Source organism: Choloepus didactylus, chromosome 3 (genome assembly GCF_015220235.1).
Source record: "Choloepus didactylus isolate mChoDid1 chromosome 3, mChoDid1.pri, whole genome shotgun sequence".
NCBI classification, from domain to species: Eukaryota; Metazoa; Chordata; class Mammalia; order Pilosa; family Megalonychidae; genus Choloepus; species Choloepus didactylus.
Window position 1 is genome coordinate 72,372,135 of NC_051309.1, and position 15,032 is coordinate 72,387,166.

Here is a 15,032-nt window from a genome sequence, read left to right on the forward strand (position 1 = left end):
AGTGGTAAATGGCTAAACTGGTATTGAACCCCAGCAGTCTAGTTCTAGATTAAAGCCTGGCCTGTTAATAACCACACTGTAATATTGCACTTGTAATATCCAGACTAGTGGCTTTCCAGTCTTAATGTAATTTTGATAAGTCAGTAAACTCAAGACCTGAAAGACCACCTGTTTGTGTTTATAAAGCTAAACAGAGGGAGAAAACATGTAAATTATCCAAATTGCATGAGAGGGGTCTTCACTGTTCAACATCCAAAGGCACAAAGTCTACTTGCCTTCTTATTTAATTTATTTACCAATAGGTTTTTGCATCACCTTATTCTAAGTAAGGAGAAAGAAGGGGTTCTTTAAAAAAGACAATGACTTGAAGGATGATAGTACAAAAGATATTTTCTAATACTAGAAGTATACAAATTAAATAAGGTTGAAGTGGTGCTAAATTAATTGTGCTTCAGCTGGATATCCTAGTAATGGTTATTTAAATAAATTCTAGCAAGATGTGTTTGGCACATTTGCCTCCCTGTTTGGACATTATAAAATGATCTTGTTTACAATGAAGGGAAAAGGTAACTGAGATTGCATTCTCTTTTGGGGAAAGAATTTTGTTCTTATTCATCTTTTATTCCCCCTAACATTTAGCACAATGCCTAGTACAGCAGAGGCACTAAAAAATTTTGCAGAATTTCTGAAAATATTGCTGTAAAAGATATCCTGCTTGTTTTACAACTAATCTAAGTGAACACCTTTGTTGGTTTTCCTCTAAAGTCACAAACAAGGCTGGTTTGATATCTGTAAGGCACAACTTCCTGTCACAATCCCAAACCTTGGTGTACTATAGTGATGATAGATGGGTAAGTAGAAAATATTCAGTATAATTCTTTAGCTGGAAAACGGTTAGGATAGTCTTCAACAGCCAATAGAGGGAAACAAAACACTGATTGTTAAGATAACTTAACTCAAGCAGCTTTAAGTTATCCTAACCATGAAAACTCCTTGTTAAAATAACTTGCTGTCGCTCTAATCTCAACAACAAAAACTTATTCTCTGCTCCCAGGATCTTTCCCAACATTGCCTGCAGTAAGATATGAGGGATGTAACCATATGGTCTCATAATCAGGACCTTGGAAAACAAGCCTGAATGAGGGGAGAACCTGAAGATAACAAAGAAATGCTGACCAAACAGCTTTCTCCCATCTATTGTTTTTTCCCTTTCTGCTTTCTTCTGGCTTCTGGCCATTTCTTTGTCTGTTTGAGGTTATAAAAGCCCAAGTAATTCTTCTCGCTCTGAACTGGACTTGGAAATCTTTTTCTTTTTTTTTCTTCCAGTTCCTTGTTGATGCAGCTTCAATAAACTCACCTTCTCACCAAGCAGAAACCTTTTTCTCTGTTTGATGTGGGATCAGGCGGATCTAACTATTCATAGCCATGGTTTCAATAGATAAGAAGCCCTCTTGGGCAGTGACAACTTTCTTTTTATCGAGGGAACTAAAAAGAAGCAACAGAGAAAACTGTCAGGCTGACATACCAATAACCCTTCACCAACCTGAGACCTCTGCCCCTGCAGAGAAGAAACAAGTCATGCTGACACCAGCAAGCTTGCCTATTTTCTCTAGACAGTCCTGCTCCTGCAGAGACATCCTGCCTGTCCAAGTTGCAATTAATGAAACTTGGCCCAAGGAGGTCCCGCCTCAAGCAGCTCTGTAGCTCACTCTCCCTTGCTCTTCCTCCCCATTCCCATACCCTCCTTTTGTACCTAGCACCCACATATTCTGCCTGCCCAAAACTTGCCTTTTGAGCAGACAGTTTTTGTTGCTCTTCTTCATTAACGCTACTTTAGTTCAATAAACTTCCATGCTTTGGTTTTCAGAGTCTGTTTTCAGCTGTTAAACAGCTAAAGAAAAGTGTTTTCTTGAAACTTGGAGGCAGTCATTCATCACTTTGTGCTTGAAAGCATTCCTCAATGAATCATCAGAGTAAAGCGCAGGGTCTTCCTGGAAAGCATTGCTCAGGGCTGAACACCCGAACTGCTGAAGCTTTGCAGCCGCCGGAGAAAACTGGATCCTCTCCACAGTAGCCTCGAGCTTGAGCAGCTCCACCAGGCGCTGCAGGGCGTTCACTTTGGCTCCAGAAGACAAGGCAGCAGTGGCGATGGACTCCGAAGGTGGAAAAGCACGGCTGGGACTGGGCCTCAAAGGCCGGGCAGGTCGCAGCCTTGGGTAAGGGAAACAGCTGCGCCGCCCCGTCCCTCCCCCGCCTTCCCTCCTGCCTAGAATGCCTTTGGCTTGGCTGCAGCTTCTGCAGAGTGGTGGTGTTTGTGATTATTTTTGACAAAATGTAAGATGTCTGAAAGATATTTTTTACGCTTTATCACTTTGATGAAAAGCAATAGAATTAGTCATAATTTCTCTTTTCTTTGCTCCAATCTTTCAGTGAATTAGATAAGTGAAATTGAAATTCTTTTTAGATGAAAATGATATCAAGGAAAACCACGTCTTTAAAACTATTCATAGTTTGACTATTGTCCAGATAAGAAAGGACTACCTGCTGAAGAGCTGTTCTGAATTATAGATCATTATGACCTATAGTAATTATGTTCTACTCTACAAGTTACTTTTCTTTTAGAATCCCTCATGAGAAGCAATGCAGTCCTGATAAGTACTCTGCATATGGACACTTGGTTTATTCTTTTTAGCACATTCTTCACCACCAACAGGTGCCAAATATTTCTAGCATCAGAGTGAACTAGAGGTCCACCAGGGACACCTTAGAGGGAGGGAAAATGTTTCTTGTCGAGGCAATGAATGTTCTTTTACAGAATTTGCAAAGAGTGTACCTGGATGGATTCTTAGGGAAATTAGAACCCACACAGTCACCTTGGGTTTCTTGAAAATTAGTTTTCCTCAGGGCTTTTCAAAATCTCCCAGGTCAATTGTTGTCCATAATATCCTGTTAAAGTTTGACTTGGACCCAAGCCAAATCAGACCTGATTAGGGTCCAAAATAGCTTAAATATTCCAAAGGTTACAAAACTGCTGGGTACATTGCCCTAAGCAGGAGTTTTCATGAAGACTCTTTTAAAGGATCCGTGGTATAGAATCTGTGCTATAGACATGTTATATATCTAAACCAATATCTGTAGCCATAAGAAAAGGAGACTTCCTCAACAAGCTATTCAAGGTTAATAATCATCATGTTATGGTGCCCGCGAGTTAAAGTACGAGACAGCCAAACAGAATTTAAAGAGCCTTTATTAGCCGGGCCGGCGACTGCCGCCTGTCACTCCGCGCAGGGAGTTCAGTAAGTGGCAGCCCCCACCGGAGAGTGCTTGAGACTTATATAGGCAGAAATCACATCCTGAAAATGCAAGCAAGCTACTTTGACAAAAGCAGAGTTGGCGGTTAATTAATGGGTGCTTAAGATCTTTAGCAAGCTTGAGAAATTTTCTCAAGGCTGGTGCAATGGTTAATTATTGAAACAGTTACGCTTGGCTAATGCGTACATCCTCAAGTCTCATTCCCTAAAACGGCAGTTTCACTCCCTTCCTCTCAGGGCTTCAATGTTTACTTTGCAGTCATTACCGGTTGAGGGGGAAGGGGACTCTCTTGATACAGATTAAGGGGAGGGAGCCCACTTCACATCATGGATGATAATTTTCATGAACAATAATTTTTCAGAGGTTCTGTGTCATGTTAGATTTTTTTTACTTCAGTTCCAAAGTTGGCAGTCCAGTTTTCCAAATTATTTTTCCTAGAAGATAGATTTAATTAAAGAATACCCAATATTTCATTTGCAAGTGTTCTTGGTCATCACTATCTCATAACTTGAAGGTATGAAGTTCCCAAATTACTTGCCTTATTGAGCATCTTTATTTTTTACTTTTTAATCTACAATTATAGATTAACGGAAAAATCAAGCAGAAAGTATAGAGTAACCGTATACCAACCCCTCACACACACAGTTTTCTCTATTATTAATATTTTGCATTAGTGTGATACATTCGTTACCACTCATGAACAAATATTAACTAAAGTCCACAGTTTATGTCAGGGTTCACTCTTTGTGTTGTACACAAAGTTACGTGGGTTTTTATTGTAGTAACATATAAGACATAAAATTTCCCATTTTGATTTGAAGTATACAATTCAATGGTGTTAATTACATTCATAATGCTGTACTACTATGGATACCTTCCATTATCCAAACAGGAACTCTGTGCCAATTAAGCATTAACTCCACATTCCCCACCCCCACCCCTGCTTTTATAGAGAATCTTAATCCCCATTTGAAAAATGATTTGGGCCTAAGGAGGTTATAAGCCATCTAGTCACATTTTAAAACAAAACAAAACAAAACCATGAATTTACTAGCTTCTGTGTTCAATCCAGATTCTTCCATTGGAGTTACAAAATCAGTCTTCCATTGCAGTTTCTGAAAAATTAACTATCTTATCTTTCCTGATAGAGTAACAATAATGTTATTGAGGTTGCAGACTTCAGCTCGGAGTTCCTTTTCAATGCTTTACGCATAGCAGAATCTCGTGTACATATGTATTATGAACAGCATGATACTATATAGGGGATTCATTATAAAGTTGCAAGAATAATTTCTTTTTATCTATTACAAATATTTTGATACAGGGTAGCAGTGTATCTTCTTGAACTTCTCAACTGCTCCGTTTTCCCCTCATTTTACTTCATTCAGATATGACAACTTTCACTTCTAATTTTAAGAACTACTTGTTTCCTTGTTATATAAGCCTTTGACTAAAAGATTCCAGAAAGGCCTGTGATACTACTGTTTTAGAAGAGATATGTGTTGTAAATTTCAGCAAAGGATGTACATTCAAAAAATTCTAAAGGACCATAAGTTTCTGAATTTATAGTTGTTTGTTAGCATTTCAACATTGGCCTTGAAACATTTCTGAAATTTGAGAAACCAAGGGAATATTTTAATCTAAATTCTAAGTATATAAGTGTTAGTTTTAAAAGCTTAATTATTCTGATTATATCATTATTCAGAAATCGAATATCTGTTTATCTGGACCTTTTTACTTTTACCTTTCATGTTTCAGACATTACTCCTCATTTCCACTAGATGGTGTATAAGGTCACAGAAAATAAAAATCGAAGGCTTTGCTTGTAAAAAAGTATACAAACTGAGGAAAAAGATGATGGTGTCTGAAAGAAGATGTGAGAATTTTCTTTGGATATCATTCTTTAATATGAGTTGTGTAGAGCTAGTAAGACCAAAGGAAGAGATACTAGAAACTGCTGGAAAAAAAAAACCTTGGGGGCACAGAGGGAAGAAAACCTTTGCTGCTCTTTTTACAAGCACATGTCCACAAAGGAATTTCAGACACTAAGTCCCTCCTGGGGCTAGGTTAATTGATGGATGTGTCTGTATTCTGTGACAGAAGAAGTTTAAGGGGCAACTGTCATTCACTCTACCCTTTGGAATAACCAGAATTCAGCTTCCACAAAACAAAGCTAGAAATAGTGTTTGTTGTATTTTTTTAATTTGGTTATAGTGTCATGCTCTTGGACCTTGGCACCTAATGAGCATTTCAATGAACCAATTAAAAGTGAAATTACAGTGAAATGTCTCTGTAATTGACTTTTGCAAAACTCACAGAAAAAGTAAAACTAAAAAAAATGAACTAAATGAAAAATAGGGTGTGATGGAGGAAATGATTTTGGTGTTCTTTTTTACTTTTATTTTTTATTCTTATTCTGATTCTTTCTGGTGTAAGGAAAATGTTCAAAAATAAATTGGGGTGATGAATGCTTAACTCTATGATGGTACTGTGAACAGCTGATTGTACACCATAGATGATTGTATGGTATGTGAATATATCTCAATGAATCTGAATTTAATTTAAAAAAAAGGTGCTATCTCAAAAATTGTACCACATATCCAGGGTAAGAATCAGATGAAGAAAATATGCAAAATTATGAACAATTAAGTATGGGCTGTTATAAAGGTCTAGAATAATATGGAATAAACATCAAAGAAGATCCTTGACAATAAAACCCTAGGCAGGAGGGAGAAAATGAGCTTCAAAATAAACTCATGAAGATAATCAGATGCCCAGACATCAGCAAAAAACTACAAGTTAAGTAAAGAAACAGGATGATTTAAAAAAAAAAATTAGATGGGTTGATGAAAATCAGGACCAAGCAGATTGGCCACACCATAAATTAGAACACAAGGGTCTTATGACTGGGAATTATGTAAAAGGTTAAATCTCCCTTTGAAATATAACAATGTGCTTAGAGCATGTGAGCCCTTTCCAACATGTGCTCGACAAAGGTGCCCACTACCTCATAGTATGGGGCAAATAGCACAGGGAATCCAGGCTGGGCAATGCTGGCAAATAGACTGTATGGAATCCCTTCCTCTATCAAATAGACAAAAGTATGCACTAACATACAGATATTGCTTCAGGCATTCTGCAGACTTTTGGATGTCAATGAGTAAATCAAGCTTCAGCAATACAAGGACCTCAGAAAATTTCCTACATGTATGGGTACCCACAACACACTGACAGTGACCAAGGCACCGATTTTACAAGTCCAGGACTGGATGCAAGAAAGAAAAAGTACCTGTTATTTTCCTCTGTCCTGATAGAGAGGAAGAACAGTATTTTAAACAACAGCTGCAGCAGTTATCTCCAAACCACTCATTGCACAGGTGGGCACCTTTTTTACAGGAAGGAACTGGGCTGAAAAATAGTGCACCAATGACTGGACAAATCTCAGTATTTAAACCTTTCAGGACTCCAAGGTTCATTCCATCAGTGGTAAGAATAGAAGTAACACCTCAACATGGTATTTCTCCAGTTAGAACAGGAATTTGTATTGAGATTGCCACAGGCCGTACCCAAAGGCACCCATAAAATTTGGTGGAGCTTACTCTGGTGAATACCTTCCAAGTGGATAGGTATTCTTATTCTTTAGGGACAGGGAAAGTAATTAAAAATAACTCTTGACTCCTATTTTATATAGAGATGGTTCCCCATTGCTCTAGTCTACAGTCTCCTCTATAGGAGCTGGAGCAGAAGTTCATTCTTATAATGTCTCAATACACAGGCTCCTTTTTATAATGTCCTACCCAATACCATAGAACCCTTGGTACACCTTCCTGGGGAAGAAGCCATTGTTTGGAACCATGTTGTTGGGAGATGGGCCTGTAACCTGCATATTACTGAACAGTCATGACCTCCCCAAGTTAGTCCCTGCTAAAAATCATGTATTTTGTCCTTAGGTTAATGTTGCTAATCTTTACAGGAGCAGGAAATGAATTCCTAAAATGGGCAATCAAAGTAGGTGCAACCCACCATGGGACTAACTTGGGCATGTGAACAGTTGCCAACTTGAACCAGAGATGGAACACTGTCTTGGTTAGGGTTCTCTAGGGAAACAGAATCAACAAGAATATCTATAAATATAAGAATTATACAAGTGTCTCATGCAACTGTGGGGATGCACGAATCCAAATTCTGTAGGGCCGGCAGCAGACTGGCAACTCCAATGAAGATGTTCATTGCACTCTTCAGGCAACAAACTGGCAACTTCGATGAACTCCTCGGGAAACACTTCACTGGTCAGCCAAAGAAGAATGGAAGGTCCTTTATCTGTCTCGCTTAAAAGTCTTCAGCTAATTGGATTAAATCCAGCTGATTGAATTCTCTCAATGTGTAAGACACCCCCTTCAATGATGTAATCAGTCACAGCTGCAGCCAATTGACAGGCGATTTAATAAACCAGCCTTCTGGTTCACTAACTAGCCACAAATGTCCTTGCAGTAATGGTTAGGCCAGTGCTTAGCTGATCAGACACCCGGACACCATCACTGGGCCAAGTTGACACATGAACCTAACCATCACAAACACCTTGGGCAGTGTCACTTTTTAATGTAACAGAGTAGATTTTGGAGATCTGCTTTAATAATTTTCATCTTGACTTTAGCAGGCATAGCTATTAGTATATGTGTCTTGTGTGTATTCTGCCTCCAGATATGCCCCTCAATTTCTGCACAGAGATATTTACAGAAGAGGGGTGGAATGTGAGACCATAAACCCGAAAAGCCATAAATTCCTAGATAAGACAAATAAAACCTGTAGGTGCATCTTAAGGAGCTTGTGCATATTCCTAAGCACAATAACTACCTGTATAGGACAACTCCTGTTATATATCAGTAACTTCAAAGAAACATCTCTATGATCTTGCAATCCCAACTTGGCTCTGTGACTTCCTTGTCCTTATCTCTATAATGCCCTGTAATCCCCTGGGTGGCACAGAGTGCTGCTCTGAACATCCTGTAGCTGCCAAAGACCAGCTACCTGGTCTGTAAGTTCTCAAATAAACTGTTACTATTTTACCGTATGGAGTACCTTGCTTCATTTTTGGGCCTTAACTGCCCATCAACTTTGGGAGAATCTTTTCTGTAGGTTCATGGCCAGTCATGGAATCATTCTGGATTTTCAATACTGTCACATCCTAAATCTATACTGCCCTACCCAATCTCATTTTCTAATAATTTTCTTTTCTGTTCTTACCTGTAGTCTATAATACTGGAGATGGTGGGGAAAGAGAAAAATCAAGTGAGTTGGGAATGTAAAATGGTACAGCCACTGTAGAAAACAGTGTGGTGCTTCCTCAAAATGCTAAGTACAGAGTTGCCCTACAATCCAGCAATCTTGCTACTCAGTATATACCCAGAAGAACTGAAAGCAGGGACACAAACCGACATTTGCACAGCAGTGTTCCTAGCAACATTATTCACAATTGCCAAAAGATAGAAACAACCCAAGGATCTATCAACCCATGAAAGAACAAATGTGGTATATACATATAATTGAATTTTATCCAGCAATAAGAAGGAAGTCCTAAAGCATGCAACAACATGGATGAACCCTGAGGACATTATCTTGAGTGAAATAAGTCAGACATGAAAGGACAAATATTGTATTATCTCACTAACATGAACTGATTATTTTATGTAAACTCATAGATAGAGAATCTAGAATATAGGTTGCCAAGGGATGGAATAAAGCTAGAGAATGGGGAGTTATTGCTTAATATGTGCAGAATGTTTAACTAGGTTGAACTTAAAGTTTGGAAATGGGTAGAGGTGAGAGTAGCATGTTATTGTGAGAATAATTAACAGTGCTGAATGGTGTGTGAATGTGGTTGACAGGGGAAGCTTAGAGTCATATATGTCACTGGAAAGAAAGCCACAGACTAAGATATGGGAATGTATAACTCAGCAAATCTTGTCGTAGATGATGACTGTGATTAACAGTACAACTATAAAAATTTCTTTCCTGAACTAGAGCAAATGTACAAAACTCTTTCCAGAAGTTAATAATAGAGTAGTAGGTGGGGAAAAAAGCACACCTATTGCAAACTATGGACTATAGTTAACAGTACTTTCTTAATTTTCTTTCCTCAACAGTAACAAATGTACCACACCAATGCTAGGGGTCAATGAAGGGGGAAAAGTGTATAGGATGTTTTGTTTTTTCCCTTTTTGTTTGGAGTAATGAAAGTGTTCTAAAATTGATTGTGGTGCTGAATGCATAACTGTGTGATAATACTGTGAGCCACTGATTGTATAATTTGGATGCATTGTATGGTGCATGAATATATCTCAATAAAACTTCATTTAAAAAAATCAAATGAGTATAATGTCATAGAAGACAAGAGGATGTAGTGCAGTCTTGGAGAAGAGGTAACATACAGAGCACAATCTTAGATAAAAACAGGGAAGCTTCTTCATTATACCAAGAGAAAAGAAGCCGGTTACAGTTGCACATAGGTGTTTGGGTTTGATGAAGGAAGATGTGAGCATTCTGTTATGATGCCCACGAGTTAGAGTAAGAGACAGCCAAACAGAATTTAAAGAGCCTTTATTTAACCGGCCAGTGACTGCAGCCTGTCACTCCGTGCAGGGAGTTTAGCAAGCAGCAGCACCCACTGGAGAGTGCTTGAGACTTATATAGGCAGAAACCACATCCTGAAAATGCAAGCAAGCTACTCTGACAAAAGCAGAGTTGGCAGTTAATTAATGGGTGCTTAAGATCTTTAGCAAGCTTGAGAAGTTTTCTCAAGGCTGGTGCAATGATTAATTATTGAAACGGTTACACTTGGCTAATGCGTACATCTGCAAGTCTCACTCCCTAAAACAGCACAGTTTCACTCCCTCCTTCTCAGGGCTTAATGTTTACTTTGCAGTCATTACTGGTTGTGGGGGAAGGGGAATCTCTTGTTACAGATTTAGGGGAGGGAGCTCACTTTAGGGCCCCACTTCACATTCATATCTGACAGTGTCTCTTTTCTCAATGCAATATGAAGCAAGATCATCAGCTGGAAGTGAAGCTGAAGAAGGTGTTGTGGAAGGTACAAGAAGAGAAGAAAAGATTTGAAAACATGACACAGGGAGAGAAAATATGCCTACTAGAAAAGCGTATTAGGATTGAAATGCAGTACCAAAAAACAATTTCAGGCTGGTCACCATAAATGTGATTTAATCCAGACATTTCTGTGATGTTGTTTAAAATGAAAAGCTAATAGAACAAACCCACCAAGCCTAATGCCAAATTTTCCTCTCCTAATAAGTATGTTTAGTACAGCAAGAGAAATATGATAGAACTAATTTGTAGACTGCAGTTAGCTATGTAGAAGGAACTTCTGAGAAATGACCTGTCCGAAAATATAATTGTAAAACATCCTATCGGTGAACTTAAGTACTTTGGAGGTATGTAAATAAATAAACTAAACTGCTTAGCTACCCCACCATAAAATTTTATTATATACATAACTAACACTTCTCTGAATCTTTAAAAACAGATAGTGTAAACTTGGAAATTATGGTAGAAAAATTTGTTGAAAGGAAGAGCAGTTTTCTGGTGAAAAGATTCAATAAAAGAGATAAAGAGCAAATAGAGGGAACAAGAATTGTTTTTTCAGTGTTTCTTCCTCACTTTTTTAAAGAATGAAAATGATGATTAGTTTCTATTAATAATTCATTAACTCACTCCACAAGTATTTACTCATTGTGTGCTAACTAGCATAGTACCACATGACTTGACATGGCCAGTTCAATTTGCCATACATTGTATTATAGGCATAGCTGGTATTACAAGAGCAAACACTCTTAATCCCATCATCCAGAGCTACAGCACCACTATGCCAAACCACAAGCCACATGTTTCTATTGAGCACTTGAAATGTGGCTAGTCCATATTAACATGTCTTAGTATGATTTCAAAGTTGTAGTATGAAAATATACTGTTAAATATCTTCTAAATTTTTATATCAACTACATATTGAAATGACAATATTTTGGATATATTGGTTTAAACATAATATCTCACAAAAATTAGTTTCTTTTTACTTTTCTTAGTGTGGCTACTAATGTATTAAAATTGCACATGTGACTTACATTATATTTCTATTAGCACTAATCTAGGGATAACTACTTTTAACATCTCTTGTCCTTTTAAATGCACATACATAAAAAGATGACTGACATAAATTAATAGCCAAGACCTTAGGAACAGTGCTTTTATAACAAGACTTTATTTGTGTGTGTGTGAATATATGCTGGGAGCCATGGGGATGAGGCCATGGTTACTCTGATCACCAGTCTTTCTAAAGCAGGGAAATAGTTGGGCCTTAAACAGGAGTGGGGAGACTGTTCTAGTCTTGAGGACTCCATGAGGAGGCATGGGACAGTTTGTGGGTGAATTATCCTGGCTCTCTGAAGGCAGACTCTTTCATCACTGAGCTTCCAGTTTTTCCTAGCCTCTCCCATTGCATCGTAAATCTCTTGGATATCACTTCTTATCCTCTCAGCCTCACCTCAATTCCAGACACTGCTAAGGAGAACAATTCTGCACAGACTTTGATCTCCTTCAGTCAGACATTATCTTTCTTCAGGTTGTCCTAGGGTTTTTCTCAGACCTCAGTGAGGGACATGCCTGTGGGTGTCTGTACGTCACTCACATTTGTGCAACCCAGTAGAGCAAACAGACTATACACCCTGGGGAAACCCTCAATAAATTGAGCAGAAGTGTAAAATGCTTGTCCTTTCATTCCTCAGGTGGACGTTTCTGAGAAATACTATAGGCTCCTCAGAAAGTTCCAGTGGGATAGAACACTATACCCTAACAGAGGCACCAATTCAATAACTCATCCTAGTTTTGCCTTTTTCTTCCTCCTTATTTCTTTCTGACTAGTCCCTCACTCCTGAGATCACCTCCAGGAAACTATCTGCATGCAAGACATTGTCTGCATGCAGTCTAACAGCCATAGAAGTGAACTGGGGAGCAGATCTTCCCCCAGTCAAGCCTGGAGATGACTGCTGCCCCAGACAGCACCTTGCCTGCAGTTTTATGAGACACCCTGAACCAGAGGCATCCATTTAAGCTGCACCAAGACTCCTGAACTACAGAAACCTTGAGATATTATTTTGTCAGTTTAAGTGGCAACTTTGTAGCAATTTGTGACTCAGCAATAGATAGCTAACATGTCCCACTGTGAAAGTCAAGAACTATTGGTAGCCTGATGTGAAAAAGGAGAATGGTGTCCCTCTCCAATCTTAGGGGAGGGTCTAATAAAGCTAGAATTCCTTCCAAAGACAAAGCCATTCTAACCCTGGGGTTGGTGAGGGAACACATGCCCATGTGTTCATGCACAAAAATACACTGGAACAAAGGCCAAAATGTATCTGTATTACATTCATTAACAATGGAACCACTTCCTGGTCCCAATATTGTTAAGAAAACTAATTGGAACATTACTTGAATAATAGTAACCGTTTAATTTGTAATACAAAGGGAAAGAATGCCACTTGTCTCAGTCAAGCATCCTGAGCCCTAAATGACAAATTCAGGTTCCTTAGAAGATTTCAGGACCTGGAAGCACTATTTCATTCATTTATTCATTTGCTAGATAATAATTGATGCTTAGTCTGTGCCAGGTACACTGGAAATTAAAAACAGAGAGAAACGCTCTCTTGCTTCATGGAGCTTACATTTTAGTGGAAGAGACAAACAACAAGACAACAATGTATACATGTATACATTTATATGTATTTGGATATGTATATATAGTGTGTGGCAGAGATGATTACTATAAAGAAAAATATAGTAAGATGAAAGGAAAGTGAATAACAAGGGCTTGTATGAGATATAGGGTGGTAAAAGAAGGCCTTAATTAGATGTTGACATTTGAGTAGCGTCTTGAATAAAGTAAGAGGAAAAAAAATCACATGATTACTGGGGATCTAGCTCTCCAGGCAGAGAAGGTGACAAAAGCAAAAATGCTGTAGCAGGAGAATTTGTGAGATGCTTGAGGGGACAACAACATGGCCAAAGTATTTGGGGTACAGAAAACTAAAGAAACAGTAGAAAGATAAGATGCTATAGAGTTAATGGGCAAAGAGGAGTCATTCTTATTGGACCTTTTACGATGTAATAAGAACTTTGGATTTTATTTTAAGTTTAGTGAAAAAGTGTTATAAGATTTTAAAGCATAAAAATCATGTGGTCAAACTTACATTTCTAAAGGCTCCCAAGGGCTGCTGTGTGAAAAACGAACTGTCTGGGCTGAATAGGAACGGGAGGCAGGGAGTTAAGAAGCTATTGCAGTTGCCCAGATGAGAAAGGATGTTGGTTTGGACTGCAGAAGTGGTACATTTTGAAGTTAGAGCTGGCAGGATTTGCTGCTGGATTGAATGTGGTGGGAGTTTCAGGGTTTGAGCAATGGGGTACGTGATAATTCCATTAACAGAGATGTCAACTCTCAGGGAAAAGCAGAGTGTGAATTTTGGATATCATGATTTTTTTTAAAGACATGCTCTGTTTGAAAGGCCTTTTAGATACTTATGTGGAGCTTTAGAATAGATAATCATATATCTATTATGATTATGGGATTATGATTTGTTGAAAATGTGCATGGAAATGGAAATGTAGGGGGTGGGGGAACTGGAGGCCTATTCTTGTCACTAAATGCTCAGGTGATTATTCCAATTGATACCTAAAAGATTAATTTGTAGGCTCTGAGGTGCCTTACAACCTCTGCAAAGGAGGCTGAATTGTAGATAGCAGAAGCTCAAGAGGAATTCAAAGATTTTAGGAAGCTACTCCACTATTATAAATGCTTTCACATTTCTTTGCCCAGAATGAACCATATCCCAAGGTACCAACAGGACTTGCAATTGATTACTTTGAACTATCTAAACTAATGTTTCTGGAATTATAAAGAATCCAAAAATGAGAGAAGTGGAAAATGACATTCTTTACAAAAGAGGGATGAATATTGGTTTACAAACAATTTACAAGTGAGGTTGACTTTAGGCAAAATTCTAGAAAAGATTAGTATATTAGGATATTAGTATGTCAGAAACATTTTAGATGTGGGATGTAAGGGAAAGAGAGGACTTGAGATGGCATCATGTTTGGAGCATGAACAACTGGAAGAATGGTATTGATTGTCTTGGGGAAGACAGTGAGGATAATAGGTTTCAGAGGAAAGATCAAGAGTACAGTTTTGGACATATTGTATTTGATATAATGCTGAAATGCATTATACCAGAAATGGAATGGCTTTTAGCAATGAGGGTTTTTGAGGTTAAAAGCTACAATTCTAAGGCCATGAAAAATGTCCAAATTAAGACATCAACAAAAGGATTCCTTCTCTGAGGAAAGGCTGTCAGCATCAGGGTTCCTCTGCCACATTTCTCTGCCACATGCAAAGCAGCAACCCATTGCAATCAACCTGCCAACAGTCTGCTGGTCCCTCTTTCCCAGGTTAAGCTTCTGTTTTCAGTGGCTTTCTCTCTGAGTATCTGTGTGCATTTTTTCTCTCTTTATGTTCATAAAGGACACTAGTAAAGAGATTAAGAACCACACTGATTGGGCTGGATCACATCTCAAGTCAACCAAAATGTCCCACCCATAATATGTCTGCCCTCACAGGGATGGATTAAAAGAACATGAGCATTTGTGGAATACATAACAGCTCCAAA